This window comes from Myxocyprinus asiaticus, chromosome 16 (genome assembly GCF_019703515.2).
Source record: "Myxocyprinus asiaticus isolate MX2 ecotype Aquarium Trade chromosome 16, UBuf_Myxa_2, whole genome shotgun sequence".
Taxonomy (NCBI): Eukaryota; Metazoa; Chordata; class Actinopteri; order Cypriniformes; family Catostomidae; genus Myxocyprinus; species Myxocyprinus asiaticus.
Genome location: NC_059359.1, coordinates 16,580,917 through 16,602,048, shown reverse-complemented (window position 1 = coordinate 16,602,048; position 21,132 = coordinate 16,580,917). Strand labels below are relative to the sequence as shown.

Below are 21,132 nucleotides of genomic sequence, written 5' to 3'. Positions count from 1 at the left end.
TAACCAGAAATGTTCTAGGAACATCCCAAACCAATGAATATCATTATGAAATGGTCTACAGAGCGCAACAACGCCTGTTAAGTTTTTCAGCCATCTTGGTTCCGGAAGTATTTTTCCCATTAACTTCTTCCGAAGGTATTTCATACAATACTTCATAAAATAGTTTTAAGCCATGAACCAAACCAACCAGCTCTGAGGTGAATCACAACATTACAAAATTAGATTTGAAGCAAATAAATATTTGAAAATTAGATGAAAAACAAAGGTATAAGACTGTGTACTTAATGTCTTTATTGAGGGAATGAACAAAAATCCAAAAAAGCATTGCAAATTACATAATCAAATTAAAAGCAATGGGAAAATATTAAACTATTAAATTTGTTGATTAGAAGTATAGAAACAATACAGTATATTTAAAGTATAGTAACTTAAGAAAGTAGGGAGACTGACTTGATTAGCTATGTCATTCACAGTCACGATACTGTCACTCTGTCAGGCTGGGTTTTTGTGTGACAGGGTCATGGCACTATGGTTCGGTCAGTCTTGTGTTTCATATCTGGAGCATGGTGTCTGGATCCTGACTTCCCTGTCTGGTTCTGTTTTGGTGTCGGGGTCCAGACACTCATGCTCCATGTCTTGTCTTTTATTGGCGTGAGTGCATTGCGCTTGTCATCTTGGCAGCATGCACTCATGTCAATAGTTTGTGTTTGTTTCTCATGACCGCGTTTTGCTCGCTTTGTGCTGAGTGCCTGAGTTGCGATCTAGCTTCATTGTGCTGAGGTTCAGTCACTTCGGTCGAACTCTCGCATAGGTGTTTTGTCTCGTGTTGTCGCCTGCTGTGTGCATCACGTGATGTTTGCCTCACAATGTACGCTTAGGTTTTGTCTAGTGTGAAAATACATGGCATTGCTTGGTTGGATTTGCCATGGATTTTCTTGTCTAATCTGTCAGTTGGCAAGGGCGCATATTGCTTTCTTGTCTTGACGATGTGCGCTCATGCCATTTGGGTGTTTATTTTTTGTGAGAGCAAGTGGCATTGTTTTGTTTCTGTTTTGCCTCGTGTCCCTCAGTCCTGTGTCATACTCGGCCTCCTTGTTTGCCCATTATCAATTCATTTGTCTCACCTGCCCTGCATGTTAACCTGTTTATTTCTCTCCCTATTTTAGTCTCTTTGTGTGCGCTGTCATGTGCCAGTTCGTCTCGTTCACTCTGTGTTTGGAGCCTCAAGTCTGCTAATTGTGAAATTCACAGTGCATCATGGGAGAAGGTGATCACTGCAGAAAGCATTTGCCAATTTTTTTTTTTTCCACTTCCATGATATTTTTCACTCCTGGATCACGGGTAGTATAGTTTTTCACCATAAATTCCACTATTAAATGCACTTTTTTTTTTATTACATTGAAATAACATGGACTGATGATTTCATCAGAAACAAATACCATCAGTTAATGTTGTGGAATATTGGAGTCTCTTTCCCTCTTAGCAAGAAAACTCTCAAAGTCCAGGGGTTCCAGATATCAAAGATTAGACTTTATTGAACAAATCCGAGATGCCAGTTGATTACCTAGCATCTGAAATTACACTTCAGAATCATGCATCCTTTTATACAGCTTCTGTTCCACCCTCTCTCTTTGAGTAATGGCTCTTGATCCAATAAAATCATCTTATACCCCCCCAAGTTTCATCATCACCAACTCCCTTCCAGCTGGTCACCTTGCTGTTTCATCTCAATGCCTTTTTTGGCGACCTTGGCGTTATCAGCACCAGCACAATTTTCCTTTTAATATCCCCATGCGCACCTCCCTTTGGGTCATACAAAGTTTAATAGAAAACTCCCTACTCATTTGCTTGACACCTGCATCCCTTCTCCTGTTTCCCAACGTCTGTCACTGTCTGTATCACATCAACTCATTTTCCATTGACCCAGAAAGGCCTTACACAGAGAGAGACCGCAAGCTAAGCTGTTTTCCATAGTTTCAAACTGCATCAGAGTAAATCAGAGTATTAAATCAATAAAAGAATGATTAAATATGTAACATATTGAATAACATTAATAATGCAGTTATTCATAGTACATTGATTACACTGTCATTTTAGATCACTGCATATTGCATATATATTAATTCAATTATTAACTGAATGATTAAGTACTTTTTCTATGTTTGATATATAAAAATATACTATATATATTCCCTCCTTTGAGACTTATTAAAAGTCTCACCTCTATTGTCCTTACCCAGAGTGTAACCTCACAAGTTAGTCTCCTTCATTTCTATCAAGTGACCAATGTAAAAATGACTGCTCTTATGGAACTGCACTCCGGAGGAGAAATAAGACCAAACATCTCCCCCATATTTGGCTGGGAGGGAGTAAAAGATCTCATCTCCCTAACTAAGTTCTTTCTAGGGGGTGACATCAATCAAAAACAAATCAACTTCTTGTATAAAAGCATGTGCATGCAGATTTAGCCTTGCATGATATAGAGTACATCAGTGATTAGACTTATTTCAGTAGGTTAACATACTTCAGTGATTAATAAATATCAGCAAATTACTCAGCATATGAAACGTCCCACGGTGCCAGAGGAACTCACAGACATTTCCGGTAGCCTGGAGTGCTATCTGGTGGTGTTGGAGCAGACAGCGGATTTTTAAACCACCAGTAGAATCTTGCTCTTACTGCTAAGCACTGAGGTGCTCCTCCAGCCTTTCTTCATTTTGTGGTGTCTTATCGTCTGGCCCTCCAGTGGTACTTTCAGTGTTTTTAAAGATCAAACATGCATACTATATTTCATTTAAAATAATTTTCTTGGTTAATAGTACCTTCAGAGATGATTCAAACAATAGATGATATTCAAGGAGTACATAACTTGATTAAACAACGAACATCATAAATTGAATGTTTAAAAGAAAAGGATAAATGACTTCAGAAAGGGGCATATGCCAAAATAATAAACATAACACCCTCTATCTTCTGCCTACTCTATCCAATCTAAAGTTCTACCTAATTTTGTTATAAAATAAAATACAATGAGTATGCTGACTCCCTTGTTATCCAAAAACAGTAGAAAATCTAAAATAAAGAATAAAAAATAAAAGGCTCCCCTTCCCTACCACTCATGTGTAATTCCAGGGTTTTACTAGAATTTGTGCAGCTCATCCAGTCCAGGGCCTATGGTACATATGGTGGCCCCAATATCAATTTCAGATGGCTTTACAGACACATTGATCATATATTTGGCTGCAGCACTGGCCAGCATTTATCTGAGGAGAGGCACAACACAACAAAACAACAACACAAAAATAACAACAGCTATGTCTATTATTACTCCCACTTTAGTAAGCCATTCTTCCCAGGATCCAAATAGTTTGTCAAACCAATTTCCAACCATGCCCCCATTTCTTAAACAATTCTATTTATGTTGTTATAAACAAACAAGACAAGCAAACTTAATCTTTAGTCACCACCATGTTTTCTTCTTTTTTCCATTCTTCATTACTATTAAAATGTACATGAGTTCAATAAAAGCATAAGTAAAAGAAATAAATCATCTTCCAATCTTAATTATTCATCATACAAGCATTCCCAGGTTTGTTTAATACTTGTTAATAAGTCAGGCACTCCTTTGTCTGCAACAGTTCTCAAAACTTTACCCCCCAAAACCAATCTATAAATAATCTTCTACACAGGGTATGATCCCCTGATGGCAAAGTGACAGAATGCTTGGTATTTAACACTGTGATAAGTTGTTTTAGTAAACTGGTTATTAAAATGCAGTCGGGTTGAGTGGAACTCACAATTTTCGGGCAGGTCTCTTCTAGACCTCCCTTTTGATGCTTCTGACCTAAGAGCATTCATCCACTTCCTTAAACCCATATCAAACCTTCTTGGGCAGGTTTCCAGGGTGGTGATGCCCTGCCTTAGGTTGCCCCCCCTTTTTGCCATTGGAGATTCTTACCCGTCACTGGGTCATCACCTCTTGCCACTGGTCTCGATACTGCTTAGTCCTATTGGCCAATCCTTAATAATTTGGTATCAGTAAACAGATATTTTCTTTTCAGGGAGTATCACCAGAGAACCGTCACAGCCAATGGAACATCTACAAATGCTTAAATATGGAGACATATTATATATTAAATTCAATAAATAAATATGTTTAAATAAACATGTATAAATTCAAAAAGCATTATTCAAAATTCATCAATCTATTAAAATTGTCCAAACTAAAAGTAAAAGAATGTTAAAATTGAGCTCATTTACAGATCACTAATTTCCATTCAGGTTGTATTTCTGCTTCTTTAGCAAATGTCACAAAAGACCATGTATCATGATGGGGACTAACATCAGAACAAAACAAAATAAAGGTAGCCTCTGTCAAGCTTCTAGGAATCTTAATTTAAAAACATCACCTTACTTCAATAATAGTCTCTAGATTGTTTTGAACCTACATTAAGTGTGTCAGATCAACTTTCAACTGAATCTCTTATCTTTAGTATAAACCCTTAACTTTAGATTGCCCTCTGAATATATAAAATATTTAATCATGATGAGGAAAGCTGTTTGAACCTCTCCTTCATATCACTGTATCTACCATTATTGTCAAATCACATAATTTTCCTTGTAAAAAAAATAAAATCAAAAGAAAACAAAACAAATTAGAGATGTTCCTTTAGCACACACTTCAAAATCTGCTTTTGTGTTTCTGTTTCAAGTAGACACTTATCAAACTTAGACTGAGAGTGAGAGAGAGTAGGGCGGGGGAGAAATTAGGAGGGGGACATTCCACTCCCTCATGCTGTTTCTAATCTCATTACAGCTTCTTTTTTCATTTTAGTATCTCACAATAATATATTTAAGTTATTCTTCAACAATGAAAATAGTAATAATAACTCTCTTATGTTTACATTCTCCCTTTCCTTACTCTCTCAGGATAAGGAACTTCCATTCTATCTAATAAAATAACATAAATCAAGTTTTTAAACTAACAGAAAAGTAAGTAAAAGTTTAAACAGGATGAAGTAGTAAAGACGCTCAATGGAAATTCAAACAAATCTCTTTTCTTGTGTTTTGAAATAATTGCTCAGTAAAATACACTACGTCCTTTTAATTTCTCATGACTCTTTATATATATATATATATATATATATATATATATTTCAGCATCATTTAACAATAAGATTTTTCAGTTATTATTCTCTTATACTTAGCATTTCTTGACATATGATTCAGTTAAATAGCAGAACCAAAATTCACATTGCAGAAACTGTTTGCCTCTAAAAATGATACTTTTATGGATTAACTATGGCAAATAGAAAAAGACACTCAATCCTTCTTTGTAGCCCCCACTAACTTTTTTTTAAAAAAATTTTTAAGTGAGGGTACTCTCTGGAATATTTGGGGGAGTAACCAATCCAATAGGTTCTAACTCTAACTTTGTCATCAAGTTTGTAATATTTAATCTTTAAATCAACAACTCTAATTTTAAATTTAGACCCTGAGAACAAATTAGACATGGGTATTGAACCCATGGATGGCAGTCTGGAAATAAATCCAATTAGTCGTATAAGACTGAAATCAACTTATCCAGAGAAATTTTAATCCACATTAGAAATGGCAAATCAGTAATGATTACCAGCAGTAATGAGAGCGGGAGGACCAATCGTATAAAGGCCCACATCATTTTCAGTCTTCTTTTTCTCCATATTTCCTCCTGAAGTATTAGCAGCTTCAATAAATCATCTGGCCCAGCCATCTGCAGTGGTGAGAGACTGGTTCCAGAATGAGTTAGTGAAACAACATAAACATAATGATGACAAAAGAAAGGGTAATACATAGTATCAAAGACACACAGAATAGATGCATGAATATGAAGTTATAAACATTTATAATTGAGGAAGTTACAATGTTAAATTTAATCTTAATGTTTCTCCATGGGTTTCACCTGCCTCCAATAACCAATTTTTCCTTAGCATTATCAATACTTTTTTACAATCAAATACATCAAAGATATTTCTTAATTCTTAAAATCAGAACTTTTAGCACGAATAACATTTTTCATTTTATGCACTTTCAAAAGAAGAAAACCTCTATTTTATTAGATATCAGAGTATCTGAGCAAAACTGTTTACAACGTTTGCTTAGTTCTGCCTCCTTATTGGAGGGTGGGACTTTATTTTCCATTTTATCTGGCGTGATTGGTCACAGATCAAACCCAAGGAAAAAGCATCACAATACTGGCAAGGTTGCCACACATAAAAATCCGAAAACCAGATATTAAGAGCACAACTTCCTGTAATTTTAGTCTCAAAGGCAGCTCTCAGTGTACCCATGATCAACCAATGTCTACACTGTGTATATAAAATAAAAAAATAAATATCTAAACTAAAAGAATCTGCTATCTATCTTTTCTAAATTCGGGGCGCCCCTGTCCGAGTGGAGACGAGCTCTCCCATTCAGAGCAGCGTCTCACTCAATCTCACCATCAGACAGTCCCTAACAAAATAATAAACTCTACCTATCTTATTTTTGTTGATTGATCAAGTTTACACCAATAAAGCTGCAACTCATATGTACATTTGTTCTCCAGACATACTCAAACACATACACAAAATAAAATAATCATGGGTTCTTACATTTAAATATCAAGACTTTACAGTGTTTAATTTAATATTTTTCAAAATTTTATTCTCTCATAAACTGGACCAGACAGAATGTAAAAGACACATGAATGTGAAGTTTTCACATTTAACGTTTGCTTCTCATACTCAAATTACAAAATAGAATTTGGTTTTGGAAAAATTTTTCTTATTAGTCAGTTTCACCCTTTTTTTTCCTTTTCTTTTTTTTTTCTCTCTTTTCCATTTCTTTGAGATTTTATCAATCAATTCTTTACACAAGATTTTTTTAATGTTAGTATTTCCACTGGAGTGTTTGCCATAATTATACCTTATTGTAATGTAACAACACTTATCTTCAATACAACTTTTGTTTAAAATTCAATTATTTAGTTGACTTTAGTTTAACCCTTTAAAGCCTGAGCCCAAAATTCCATTCTGTGCCAGAATATGATATTCATATCCAAATTCATATTATATTCATATTCACATAACATCACACACCTGAACTGTATATACCATATTGACGAAGAGTTAAAGTTCTAGAAGAACTAGGGCTTTAAAATGATATAAATATATGTATGATTATTTAAGGCTAATCATCCTTTATCAATAAGAATTCAGACAGCAATTTTTACAAAAATCTTCTCCGGCCACCATACTTCATCAGACAACTGAATTATCATCCAGTTTAATTACAAGCTAGTGGGAAACTAAGAGTGTATGAAATATACATAATTTTGTGGGCAATGTAGAATAGCAGACAGATTAGAAATATAATCTATTGTTTAAAAGTTATGACCATTCTAGTGATTAGTGAGAAAACGGAATAAAACAAACATTTAGAAATGTTAAGATACATTTCACATGACCACTCCTCAAATACTCCTTTTGAGCACATGTAATAATAAATTGAGATTGCATCTGAAATTGAAGGACACAAACACTGAAATATAAATTTTGTGTTCAATAAAACACGCACTTTATTTAATTTGAACATTAGAATTACACACGAATTACACAAGAAAACATACAAAATCAAACATTCGAACTATCTACAGTAAATACATTTTTAATAAAGAGTGCAGGAACAGAATATAAATAAATTCATAAATACTCAAAACTGCAATACCTGTGGAGAGAAGAGAGGGAGAAAAGACGACAACACCAGTAAACACAGCCCAACCTGGGCCTCTTCGCGAAACTGGTAACACTCAGCTGAGTGCCAAGACTGAAAACAGTTCCTATCGCGAACCAAGCAAAGTCTTTTGCCATAACATTCCGGCACGCAACAAGCTACTTTAGTTTTATTTTCAGTCCTACTTTTCCGATAGCATAGCCAACATCTCTTAGAGGACTCTTCAAATTTAGGGACATGGGCTGTGTGGAGTGATGACGAAGGAGGGACTACAGGCTTTAGTGTATGCAAAGGGAAACTTGCATAAATATCGATTCCTCCCAGCTGATGAGTCAGGTTTTTTCTGAAACCTACCTGGGTTAAGTTCACCGGTCTACGTTCATCCCCTGGTGCCGCATGAATGTATTGCCATTCCTTAAACAATATGAAACTACTGACGACGGCAATGTCTATGAAGTGGGGGAAAAAAAAAGAGTCTTCCACCACTTCTGAGTTTTTTGTAGGTTTGGTCTGACCTATCAACACCGCCCATGTTTTTGTTATAATCGGTGTTGACAGTGGGCTGGAGGGCTACTTCTTTGGTCCAGTCGCCATAATTTTTTACAAATCTAGTAATTTCGGTTGAGCCATTCGCATTGTGGAAATTGGAGAGGCATGTAACTGCATGCGTGTCCTTCCACTGAATTACAAGTATATTCCTCTCAATCCTACACCACCTCATATCCCCACGAGCTGTCTTGCGTTCCCATCTTTTGATGTCTTTAAATTCTGCAGGAAACAGTTTACGATTCACCCTGCATGTCCCACAGGTATTAGTTCCCATTTTTAACAACTTAACCATAAGAGCTGGGGATGTGTAAAAGTTGTCAAACCAAACATTGTGGCCCTGGTCTTTGAATGGCTGCAGTAACGATTCAAAAACTTTGATAGCCAAGTCAGTGACATGGCCATCATGACTATCTGTGTAAACATTAAAGTTGAGAGTATACCCCGAGTCTGATGTTGCAATTACCCATAATTTAAAATCCAACAGAGTAGGCTTGCCCTTCATGTATTGTTTAAATCCTGACCGAGCTTTAGACTTGACCATACATTCATCTATTGCGAGATTTTGGTTAGGCTGAAAGAGCTGCTGGCATTTTTGTTTGAGGTGGTCCATAAGATAACGCAGCTTCCTAAGGCGATCCTGATTATGCTCTGTGGTAGGGTCTACAACATGTAGAGCTGCTAAAAGATCCTTGTAGTGCTCATCGGTCACGCAACATAAATCCCCTCACCCACGAGCCCTGAAGTGACTTGGTTCCCCAATGACAATGGGAATCAGGGAGAATTGAAAACCCCATGTAAATGAGCAATCCAAGAAATATGTAAAATTCATCGGGGGTCACCTCCATCCAAGCTCCTTGGTAGCTGGAATATGACAGATAGTTTAGGATGAGCTCCCACCCCTGACGGTTTGTAAAGCTTCATATCTCAGCAACTACAGCCTGAGTAAAAAAACAGCATGAAAAAGTCAATTTCTCGCAACATCATATTGGAGGTTGTCCACACAGCCTGATGCACGCTACCTAAGTCAATACCGAATGGATGGCTAGGCTTAAATGGGACAGGTTTTGGTGCCTGTGAATCGATGTCAGAGTACGAGGGATAAGAAACAGAGTCAGGGAAGCGTTTACACTTTCTAGCTGACTTGGGACCTGTGCGAGAATGGCTAGCCATACCCAAAATAATAAGAGTAATATTGTTAGTGTTACTGTGAGTATCAGTCATATGATAAATAGAAACTAACAATACAGTGGATCCGGAAAGTATTCACAGCGCTTCACTTTTTCCACATTTTGTTATGTTACAGCCTTATTCTAAAATGGATTAAATTCATTATTTTCCTCAAAATTCTACAAACAATACCCCATAATGACAATGAGAAAGAAGTTTGTTTGAAATCTTTGCAAATGTATTAAAAAGAAAAAACGAAAAAAAAATAAATAAATCACATGTACATAAGTATTCACAGCCTTTGCTCAATACTTTGTTGAAGCACCTTTGGCACCAATTACAGCCTCAAGTCTTTTTGAGTATGATGCTACAAGCTTGGCACACATATTTTTGTTTCTCCCATTCTTCTTTGCAGGACCTCTCAAGCTCCATCAGGTTGGATGGGAAGCGTCGGTGCACAGCCATTTTCAGATCTCTCCAGAGATGTTCAATCGGGTTCAAGTCTGGGCTCTGGCTGGGCCACTCAAGGACATTCACAGAGTTGTCCCATAGCCACTCCTTTGTTATCTTGGCTGTGTGCTCAGGGTCATTGTCCTGTTGGAAGATGAACCTTCGCACCAATCTGAGGTCCAGAGCACTCTGGAGCAGATTTTCATCAAGGATGTCTCTGTACATTGCTGCATTCATCTTTCCCTCAATCCTGACTTATCTCCCAGTTCCTGCCACTGAAAAACATCCCCACAGCATGATGCTGTCACCACCATGCTTCACTGTAGAGATGGTATTGGCCAGGTGATGAACAGTGCCTGGTTTCCTCCAGACATGATGCTTGCCATTCAGGCCATCTTTGTTTCTCATGGTCTGAGAGTCCTTCAGGTGCCTTTTGGCAAACTCCAGGTGGGCTGTCATGTGCCTTTTACTGAGGAGTGGCTTCCATCTGGCCACTCTACCATACAGGCCTGATTGGTGGAGTGCTGCAGAGATGGTTGTTCTTCTGGAAGGTTCTCCTCTCTCCACAGAGAAATGCTGGAGCTCTGTCAGAGTGAACATCGGGTTCTTGGTCACCTCCCTGACTAAGGCCCTTCTCCCCTGATCGCTCAGTTTGGCCAGGCGGCCAGCTCTAGGAAGAGTCCTGGTGGTTCCAAACTTCTTCCATTTACGGATGATGGAGGCCACTGTGCTCATTGGGACCTTCAATGCTGCAGAAATGTTTCTGTACCCTTCCCCAGATCTGTGCCTTGATACAATCCTGTCTCGGAGGTCTACAGACAATTCCTTGGACTTCATGGCTTGGTTTGTGCTCTGACATGCACTGTTAACTGTGGGGCCTTATATAGACAGGTGTGTGCCTTTCCAAATCATGTCCAATCAACTGAATTTACCACAGGTTGACTCCAATCAAGTTGTAGAAACATCTCAAGGATGATCAGTGGAAACAGGATGCACCTGAGCTCAATTTTGAGTATCATGGCAAAGGCTGTGAATACTTATGTACATGGGATTTATTTTTTTCATTTTTTATTTTTAATAAATTTGCAAATATTTCAAACAAACTTCTTTCACATTGTCATTATGGGGTATTGTTTGTAGAATTTTGAGGAAAATAATGAATTGAATCCATTTTGGAATAAGGCTGTAACAACAAAATGTGGAAAAAGTGAAGCGCTGTGAATACTTTCCGAATGCACTGTATGTGCTTTTAGCTTATATTGTCATGAGTATCTGGCAGCTTTCAGAAATAAAATCAGCGATTGGATGGCGAAGATACTGAGACAAGAACTATGGGAATAATTGTTCCCGAATTTGAATGCTCCGTCTGGTAAGGGTTAAAGTAATACACTGGACTCAAAACTTTATTGTTTGTCCAGATAATATTATACAAACTTTAACTCTAAGCACAGATATACCACTTGCTCTTTCTCAGTTTAGTTAATCTTATATTATGCTTCCTTCATGGCATGAAAAGAACAGCCCAAGGCGGAATTTTGTCCAGCCAGATAAGAGTTAACTTTTTGCTTTCATTCACACTTTTACAAACAATTGCACTTCACAGTCACCTCACACACACTTTCAGACACAGATACAAACACTCACAAACACAGAAACTTTCACACTTTTTACAAACAAGGCCTTTATAAACACAGAGCTCTCAAAAAATACAATAAAATTCTAAAACACAACTATGACTTCAAGCTCTCCTTTTCTCAGCCACACACTCTCAATCCTGTACTCATTTACTCCCGCTGTGGACAAGAGAAACAGGTGCTTTTTCTTAAATTTAATTTAGTTTCTTTATTAATGATCGTGTCTCTCTATCTGGATCACAATGACTACAATTTGGATGATGTCCAAATAATCAACAAAACCAATATCTTGGAACGTTTTTAGTTCTTGGAATGATTTTTCTAACTTCTTTCACACTTTTTTCATCATTCATTTATCTAATACTAAGCCTAATTTTTTTATATTATAGTACTCACGAGAAAAACAATCACATGGACATACATATATATATATATAAAATCAGCACACTCAACCACACACTCACTGTCTAATCTCACACACATACAGGTGCTGGTCATATAATTAGAATATCATCAAAAAGTTGATTTATTTCACTAATTCCATTCAAAAAGTGAAACTTGTATATTATATTCATTCATTACACACAGACTGATATATTTCAAATGTTTATTTCTTTTAATTTTGATGATTATAACTGACAACTAAGGAAAATCCCAAATTCAGTATCTCAGTTTATTTCTTTTAATCATCAAAATTAAAAGAAATAAACATTTGAAATATATCAGTCTGTGTGTAATGAATGAATATAATATACAAGTTTCACTTTTTGAATGGAATTAGTGAAATAAATCAACTTTTTGATGATATTCTAATTATATGACCAGCACCTATACAGCATAACACATTGTAGCCAGCATAAGCGAAATACAGTCAACATGAACACATCAACCAACTCAGCCAATATACAACAACAATGCAATTAATTTTGTACACAACTCAGCAAAAACCAATATATATATATCTATACATAAACGTATTCAACAGATTTTATACTATTCAGCCCGGGCTTTTAAATATCAAATATCTTAACTATCACAGCGCCCCTCTTGGGCGACCACGCCTCTTGTGTGTCTGCCAATTCAGCCCTAAATGCAGTGCTATTTTGAGAACAATGCCAACCATCAAATTGTGGGCTCATTGTTTCTCAGTCAGTTCAAAGGCTGCCATTCAAAATGGGCTCCTTATCCCTACTGGTGTCACTGCATCTAGCTGTATCTGCAGAATTTCAAAACACACCTGCCTATTCAGCCCTAGGAGTGCGGTATCCGCAGGATTTTGCACACTTCAACTTATTTACAATATTTATTTACATTTGCATGCACAGTCCTTGAAACCTGGAACCCAGTTCTCTATTTTCTCCAATTAATCATTCAATTGAGTTTGGGACTGATGAGGCTCTTTGAGTTATCACTGCCCAGGTCAAACTTACAACGGACTACACAAAATACCTTTTATGCAAAATCACTTACCTAAATTTTTTGGCGCCAGTGATTTTGTATAGTCCGTGTCAGAAATCCTGCAGCGGTGCTCTCTTGGCCCCTTTTCCAGCCCTACATTGGGCGCCAAAATTATGTTGTGGAATATTGGAGTCTCATTCCCGCTTAGCAAAAAACTCTCAAAGTCCAGGGGTTCCAGATATCAAAGATTAGACTTTACTGAACAAAGCAACAAAGCCCAGATGCCAGTTGAATACCTAGCATCTGAAATTACACTTCAGAATCATGCATCCTTTATACAGCTTCTGTTCCAACATCTCTCTTTGAGTGATGGCCTCTTCATCCAATAAAATCATCTTATACCCCCCTAGTTTCATCATCACAGTCTCCCTTTCAGCTGGTCACCTTGCTGTTTCATCTCAATGCCTTTTTTGGCGATCATGGGGTTATCAGCACCAGCTCTGCTCATAAAATTTTCCTTTTAATATCCCCATGCGCACCTCCCTTTGGGTCATACAAAGTTTAAACAGAAAACTCCCTACTCATTTGCTTGACACCTGCATCCCTCCTCCTGTTTCCCAAGGAATCTCACTGTCTGTATCACATCAACTCATTTTCCCTTGACCCAGAAAGGCCTTACACAGAGAGAGACTGCAAGCTAAGCTGTTTTCCATAGTTTCAAATGAGTAAATCAGAGTATTAAATCAATAAAAGAATGATTAAATATGTAACATATTGAATAACATTGATAATGCAGTTATTCATAGTACATTGATTACACTGTCATTTTAGATCACTGCATATTGCATATATATTAATTCAATTATTAACTGAATGATTAACTAAGTACTTTTTCAATGTTTGATATATAAAATATACTATATTAACAACCTCAGAGCTCACGGTAGGTCTGTTTTTAAAGGTTTATACATTATTGTTAAAAATCTATTTGCTGGGGGCCTGGGTAGCTCAGCAAGTAAAGACACTGACTACCACCCCTGGAGTCGCGAGTTTGAATCCAGGGCGTACTGAGTGACTCCAGCCAGGTCTCCTAAGCAGCCAAATTGGCCCAGTTGCTAGGGAGGGTAGAGTCACATGGGGTAACCTCCTCATGGTCGCTATAATGTGGTTTGCTCTCGGTGGGGCGCGTGATGAGTTGTGCGTGGATGCTGTGGAGAATAGCATGAAGCCTCCACACGTGCTATGTCTCCACGGTAACGCACTCAACAAGCCATGTGATAAGATGCGTGGGTTGCCTCAGATGCGGAGGCAACTGGGATTTGTCCTCCACCACCCGGATTGAGGAGAGTCACTATGCCACCATGAGGACTTAGAGCGCATTGGGAATTGGGCATTCCAAATTGGGGAGAAAAAGGGGAGAAAATCCTTAAATCCTTAAGCCTTAAACCTGTACAATAGTCTGTTCATAGCACTTTCATCAAACAACTTTTCCTACTGCTCTGTCATAACATCCTGACATGAAAAATTGGGTAAGCTGTTAACACAGTATTATGTTCTTGCTCTTGCTGCGTAGGATGCACTCACTTGACAAAAGAGTGCTCTGCTACTGTGCTTAGTGGCCCCTTCCTCCACTTGGTCTGATTTGCAAAACATTCTCTGCAAATTGACCATGGAGGTGAGTCACAGGACCTTGTCTTTCTTAAACCACTGACCCACTGGGCTGCTAGAGGAGGAAGCACGGTGAACAAAAAGTTCTTTAATGAGCTGAAATCCCTGTGGACTAGATCTCCCCTGGTGGGCTAAGCATGACTGTGCTTCAGAAACTTACCCTGCCAACAGCCTGTCCAACTCTCATGACATCACCCACCTTGAGCCTCTCTCATTATGGGGATTTTCCATTAAAGACTTTTGGATAGGAGACCCCTGCTTCCTCTAGACTGAAAGAATCCTGTGGTATCTATAAATCCAGTGTAAACTTGAAGGAACAGTTGAATGAAGCTTGGATTTCATTCTTATGGTTCCCTGTCATAATTTAGATTTTACATCAAGTTTTTCTTTTCATTTTATTGCTATCCAATGTTTTACACTCAAACATTCAGAGTTAATTTATGTGAAGGCCTAAGTATGGATAAGCATAATTTGTGATGAGAGGAACCATGATGCTTTAACTTTTCAATATCTTTGGGAATTTTCAAGTTTTTGGGTTGAACTTTCTGTTTTTGTGCTGCCTGGGGAGGTAACTACAATAACTCCTGTAAGCCTCGAAATTCTGTTTACGACAAGTCTTTTCCACTCATCATGGAATCTTCAAAAAACTTGGGCTGCAGCCCGCAATATTTCACACTCAAATTTAAAAGCATATGCATTTATAATCTTATGATACATAGAACGTTTGAAAAAAAAAAAACATTTTTGTTGTCCTAATTTTGTAAACATGTAATTCTGGTTCTGTTCACTCTACTTCACTTTGAAAAGTCTTGTTTCATTTTACTAGATGGCAGCAAACACTAGAACATTTTTCTCTATCACATTCCATCATAATATACAGTTCTGAAATGTAGCTGGTACTCTAACGCATTTTAGCCCTCACAGATGTGCTCGTCCATAGACATTCAGTCTAATTTTCAGTTCATGCACCACCCTCATTATTTCATTGAATATCGCAGCCTCTGAGTGGACTAGAAGCTCAATCTCAAGCCCTATTCGGATGGGATTAGTTTTCCTGACATATGTCTGTAAAGTAATTATTACTGCTGACATCTGTAATATTTACAGTTGTTTCTCATGGGATAAGCAATGTCTGTAAAAAAATTGCAGTGTCTATGGCATTTACACACTGCTGTGACTCGTAACTGATCTATTAGAAAATGTATACTGTGCTGATTAATTATGCAGGAAATATTAAACATGAGCATATACTGTATTTGTGATTATTAGAAAGAATTTATTGGAATATCTGTCAAAAAATACAACAGAACTGGCAACATTAAGATATGGACAATCCCTTCACATAATGTAATTTTATTTGTCCCTCTGTAATATATCTTCTAAAACACGGGGCTGGACACAATTTTCCACTCTCACTCTCCTCAAAAAACAAACAAAAAAACTATATAAATAAATAAACACATGCTTGTGTTCCTTCTAATTTTCCTATTAAAAAAAAAAAAAAAAAAAAAAAAAAAAGACTGCTTGTTTCTCTTTTACATGCATAAATAAACACTAGGCAGAATAAAATGCTTGAGAAAAACATGCATCAGTTCAAATACAACAGCCAGCATTATCAAGTTGTGTAGCACTTCATTTTCTGGTGTCTTCTTTTGATCAACATCCACTTCGAGAACTTAAGAAACAGAGATATTTAAAGGACTCAAGAGCTTGAAAGTGCCAATTTACGGGCTTTTTACCAACATGTCAATTCACACGGGATTAATATTATCAGGGTTTATTTTTACAGGCTGTTTTATAGTAGGTAAATTGCGCTGTAATTTTTACCGTCAGAGGAACGCACACTCCGGAAAAATTACTGACATGACCGATTCGCACGGGATTAAAATTACTGAGAAGCTCTGGTAGTTATTACATTACATTACCCCATGTCCCCATATGAACTAATCATGTCCTAATAGGGCTTAAGTGTCATTAGAAAGCTGAGATCCTTTTGCTATGATGTATATAACATTGTAACATCAATAGTCGAAAACATAGTTTTTCTGATGATTTGTTTAGCATGCTTTTCCTGCTGGATGGCATATTTTGTTCTGGACATCTAAGATATAACATTGGATTATTCAGCCAAGCATGCTCACAGACAAGTAAAAACTGGCTCATGTTTTAGAAAACTGCCTAAGGTAAAAGCAGATATAATGTTTTTGGCTACTTTGGGCTTACAGCAGCAATGATCAGCGCATAAGAGACGTTTGTATATTATAATTTACAGAAATCATATTTTACTTTGTGATTCTTTTGAAAATCTTTCGAACTGTGGTATTAGGGCAACAAAATAAATTGTAGTCACATTCCTGAGAATGAGAGCTTTCATTTGATATATGACTTGTCCATTTAGGTGCTATGTGAAAGACTTTTTTCATATAAGTATTTCTACCCCATTACCTCTAGGGGGCGCTAATTTGCTACTCGAATGTTCTGAAGCATTATTTTGTTATTTTCTGTAACATAAATGCAGAAGTGATGGTTATCTCTGAAATATTCAGATTCTAAGCTTTCAAAGATACCTCATATGCCTGACTTATGTATACAGTGACATGAACATTTTAAGCATAAACTTTTTTTCGTGATTTAGCGGCCCCTTTGTTTAAAGGGGTTAACCGAACAGCCAGATATCAAATGATTTAATATAGGAAGCTATTTAAAAGAAAATTAGATCAATAGGAGAATGTGTCTCATAATTATGCATGGTTATTAACACAGGAGTGTGGAAGGTTCAAGTGAGGTAATCTGATTATAACAACAAGCTAAGTATGTCTGTGGCTGATCACTTTGTTTTGTTAGGACACTCTCAGTATTTTGAAAAATAGTGTCTGGCTGCAACTGGCACATCAAATCTCGCTGTGTTGCTATGATACAAACACACTTTATGAATGGTTTTCCCCAGTGGTCAAAATAGACAAATACTGTATATCAAAGATTAACAAAAGCCAATGCTTTTTTACTGGTTAGTATATCTATCCCCAAACAGAGATTTTAAATTCTCTCTTGTTTGTAAGTGGTAAAAATTGTTTCAGTTTGACAACAGGAAAAGTGTAGCCTATGGAAGGGGATTTGGATGTTCTTGGAAATGGATTAATGGCAGATAGGTAGGGAAATGAGAGTAAGAGGGGATTTACACACTAACACACTTCTGCCTTTAACCATCTTGTTAGGCAGTTTAGTGTCTATGGTAACACAAAGGCAAGTCTATTAAAGTGAAAGTTGTCAGATCATTATACTAAGTTCCCTTTTTGCTGCGATTGATGTCTGTGGTCACTCAGCAACATGCTGGAATTCTATTCAGCTTTAATTACGCAGACACGTTATTTAGTGTAACGACAAACACACCTTTGTGGTTTTGAACAGTCATACTGTATAAAAAGTGCTGCTTCTGCTCCTATCGTGAGAATGCCACTATATCCTCAGCAAATATTACTTCCCACATAAACATGCTTAAAACTGTCCCACTTCAAAAAATGGGTCTTTTGATTTTATAAATACACCCTTAACCAGAGGCTGGTGTGCATGCCAATGCAATCCAGCCTAGCATCTTTGCGTTTTATTACAGGGGCTCTCTGCGCCTAAAAAAAACTATAGCACGGTGAAATCATTCATTTTCTGGTCTGATGTCATCTCAGACTCTCCGTAATTGCCGGAGTCCGGCGTCTTGTGTCTATAATTGGTAGAGACACCACAAACTCCCTGAGAAGACACTGTAGTTGGGTACTTGGATAACTGGTGGATTCATTATTTTGTCATAAAATTGAAGCGGAAGGTCATCAAAAGGAAAACCATTTTTCAAGTCTCTTCTTTTTTTTTTTTTCCTCTTCCTTTTTTCTTTGTGGTTCGAAAACCAGACCTTCCAGGCAAGTTGTTGTCTCTCTGCTGCTGTTGAGAACTGGTTGCAGTTGCTGACTGATGTGGGGTGCTTGCAGAGGTTAATGATAGATCTATGTCCCAGAAACTTGCTGCACATTTTAAGTGCATGTTGATAATTTTATATAATTTATGTAACCATGGAAAATTTGAACGGAAGTTATTAAGGGTGAAAACATCAGAAGAAGAAAGGAAGGTCTTTATGCATAAAGGCAATTGAGAGGAAGTGATGTAGAATACTATTACAAATATTTGTGTACAGAACAATTGCTGGTAGTCATGAAATGTTGCTGTCATGGTGAGTTTTATGGTGGAGGAAAAAACGTTTTTAAAATTAGTACCAAAAATTTCAGTTTAGTACAGATGTCATCTGAGGTCATGCCAAAAGGAATTACAGTGAGCATTATTCTGTAGCTTCTTGAACATGGTTTGCAGATTTGAAAATAAATAGGCCCAACATTGCACACATGTTCAGTGACACTGTTCTTACACGATGATGAAATGTGCAGTGCGATGAAAGTGTAGGAGGGTATATGAAAACCAATATCACACTCTTTGGAATGAACAACTCACACTACAAAATAGAGCCAAATAGTACCAAACACACAGCTAAATAACACTTACATCTTAAGGGAATATTTCAGGTTATATGCAGCTTAATGTCTATGGAAACATTTGTGGCCTTCTGTTGATTACCACAGGAAATAATTTCTACTCATGTCTCGGTTTGTAAAAAAATAATTGAAACTTCTGGGCTTCCAGTGTATTACTGTAAATATGTTTTCCATTCTTTTTTTCCTTCTATTTTTAAAGTTCTTATTCATCTATCTGCCTGCTCCACCCCAGGTTGCATGTTTGTATTACAAGTTAGCTCAATTTACATATCTTTCAATGCTCAAGGTTTTAAGCATGAGCATGCAAGAAATTTAATTTTGCATGTATTTGAACAACTGATTTAGAGACAACACAACATTAGCCAGATCAGTCTCAGATAATAACTTTTTATTAAGGGGCAATATTTACACCTGGATTGATTTTCAGGGGTATTTATACCTTTTGAGGTCATTTTTTTCTAAACATATAAAAATGTCATCCTTGTAAAATACTCTCTCAATTCATTAAAATGCATTCCAATTAATCTAATTAGGTTGTTACCTATAAAATGTAATCAGCATACTTAAAGGAATATACTGTATTTAGGGTTCAATACAACAGCATTTGTGGCATAATGTTGATTACCACAAACAATAATTTTAACTCGTTCCTCCTTTGCGGCAGCCTGAGTTTTTTGAAGATTCCATGATGAGTGGAAAAGACTTGTCGTAAACAGATTTGAGGCTTACAGGAGTTACTGTAGTTACCTCCCCAGGCAGCACTAAAACAGAGTTCAACCCCAAAACTTGAAAATCCCCAAAGATATTGAAAGAAGTTAAAACATCATGGTACCTCTCATCACAAATTATGCTTATCCATTCTTAGCCCTTCACAGAAATGTACTCTGACTGTTTGAATGTAAAACATTGGATAGCAACAAAATGAAAAGAAAAACTTTTTAAAGTTAGTAAGGCACTTACAATAGAAGTAAATAGGGCAATTTTTTAGAGGGTTTAAAAGGCAGAAGTGTGAAGCTTATATTAAAATTTGTGTATTATTTGAGCTGTAAAGCTGAAAAATTGTCATTTTTATGGTCGTTTTAGGGTTTACTGTGTTATGTCGTCATCACAACAAAGTTGTAAAATTGGATGTAACGTTACACAGAAAAGATTAGTAAGTGATTTTATCACACTAAAATCATGTTACCATGCATATTGTTTCTCTTGTGGTAGATATCTTTTGAAACAGTGATTTATTTTTATTATTATTATTTTATTATTATTATTCACTTCCATTGTAAGTGCCTCACTGTTACACAGATTTTTTTTTTTTTAAAGTAGAGACAAGTCTAAATACATTTTTGTAGTAATCACCATCATGCCACAAATGCTGGCGATTGAGCCTAACTTGTATTGAACTCAGAATATTCCTTTAACTAGGCCTAGAATAAAAATCAGATGATACAAACAAAACAGAAAATTCATTACAGGGGCATTTTTGTCATGAGCCCCCATCAATTTCTGACCCGGAGCCAGATACTATTATGAAAAACTAATGCAAAAAAATAAATAAATTACATTTTTAATCATGCGCATAAATTTGGAGTCATTGCATAAGGAAACATTGATATATGACACTGTGCTTCCATCTGCTGCTCAACAGATGTAACACATATTTAGTATTTAGTGTGAAGTCCATTGAACAACCGCCCAGCAGCAGCACGATTCGATTTATTTTGTTAATATGTGGTTAAAATGGCACAGATTAACTTTTTATCAATGGCATAATACTTTTTTTTTTTTTATACTTTAATTTATACACCGTTACCTTCCATTTGTTAATGTATACGCTAGAAATTGTTTGTCCACACTCACAGTGCTGTTCCTAGTTCATATTGCGCAATGTCGTTAAATACAGACACAAAACAGAATGAACGTTACAGCTGCTCAAGCAAAGTTTGCAGCGAATATCCTCCTTAAAAGAGCACTATTCGACTCTTGAA

The 21,132-nt window shown here is 36.7% G+C and overlaps 1 long non-coding RNA gene across 1 annotated transcript; it reads right to left on the bottom strand.

Annotated features, from left to right (window-relative positions):
• Positions 1 to 1,508: 1,508 nt before the first annotated feature.
• LOC127454615 (uncharacterized) lies at positions 1,509 to 5,664 on the bottom strand. The gene is made up of 2 exons (XR_007899579.1): positions 5,633 to 5,664; positions 1,509 to 4,108 (listed from the first exon to the last, which is right to left on the bottom strand). It is a non-coding gene; the product is annotated as an uncharacterized LOC127454615 (long non-coding RNA).
• Between the last annotated feature and the right edge of the window lie 15,468 nt (positions 5,665 to 21,132).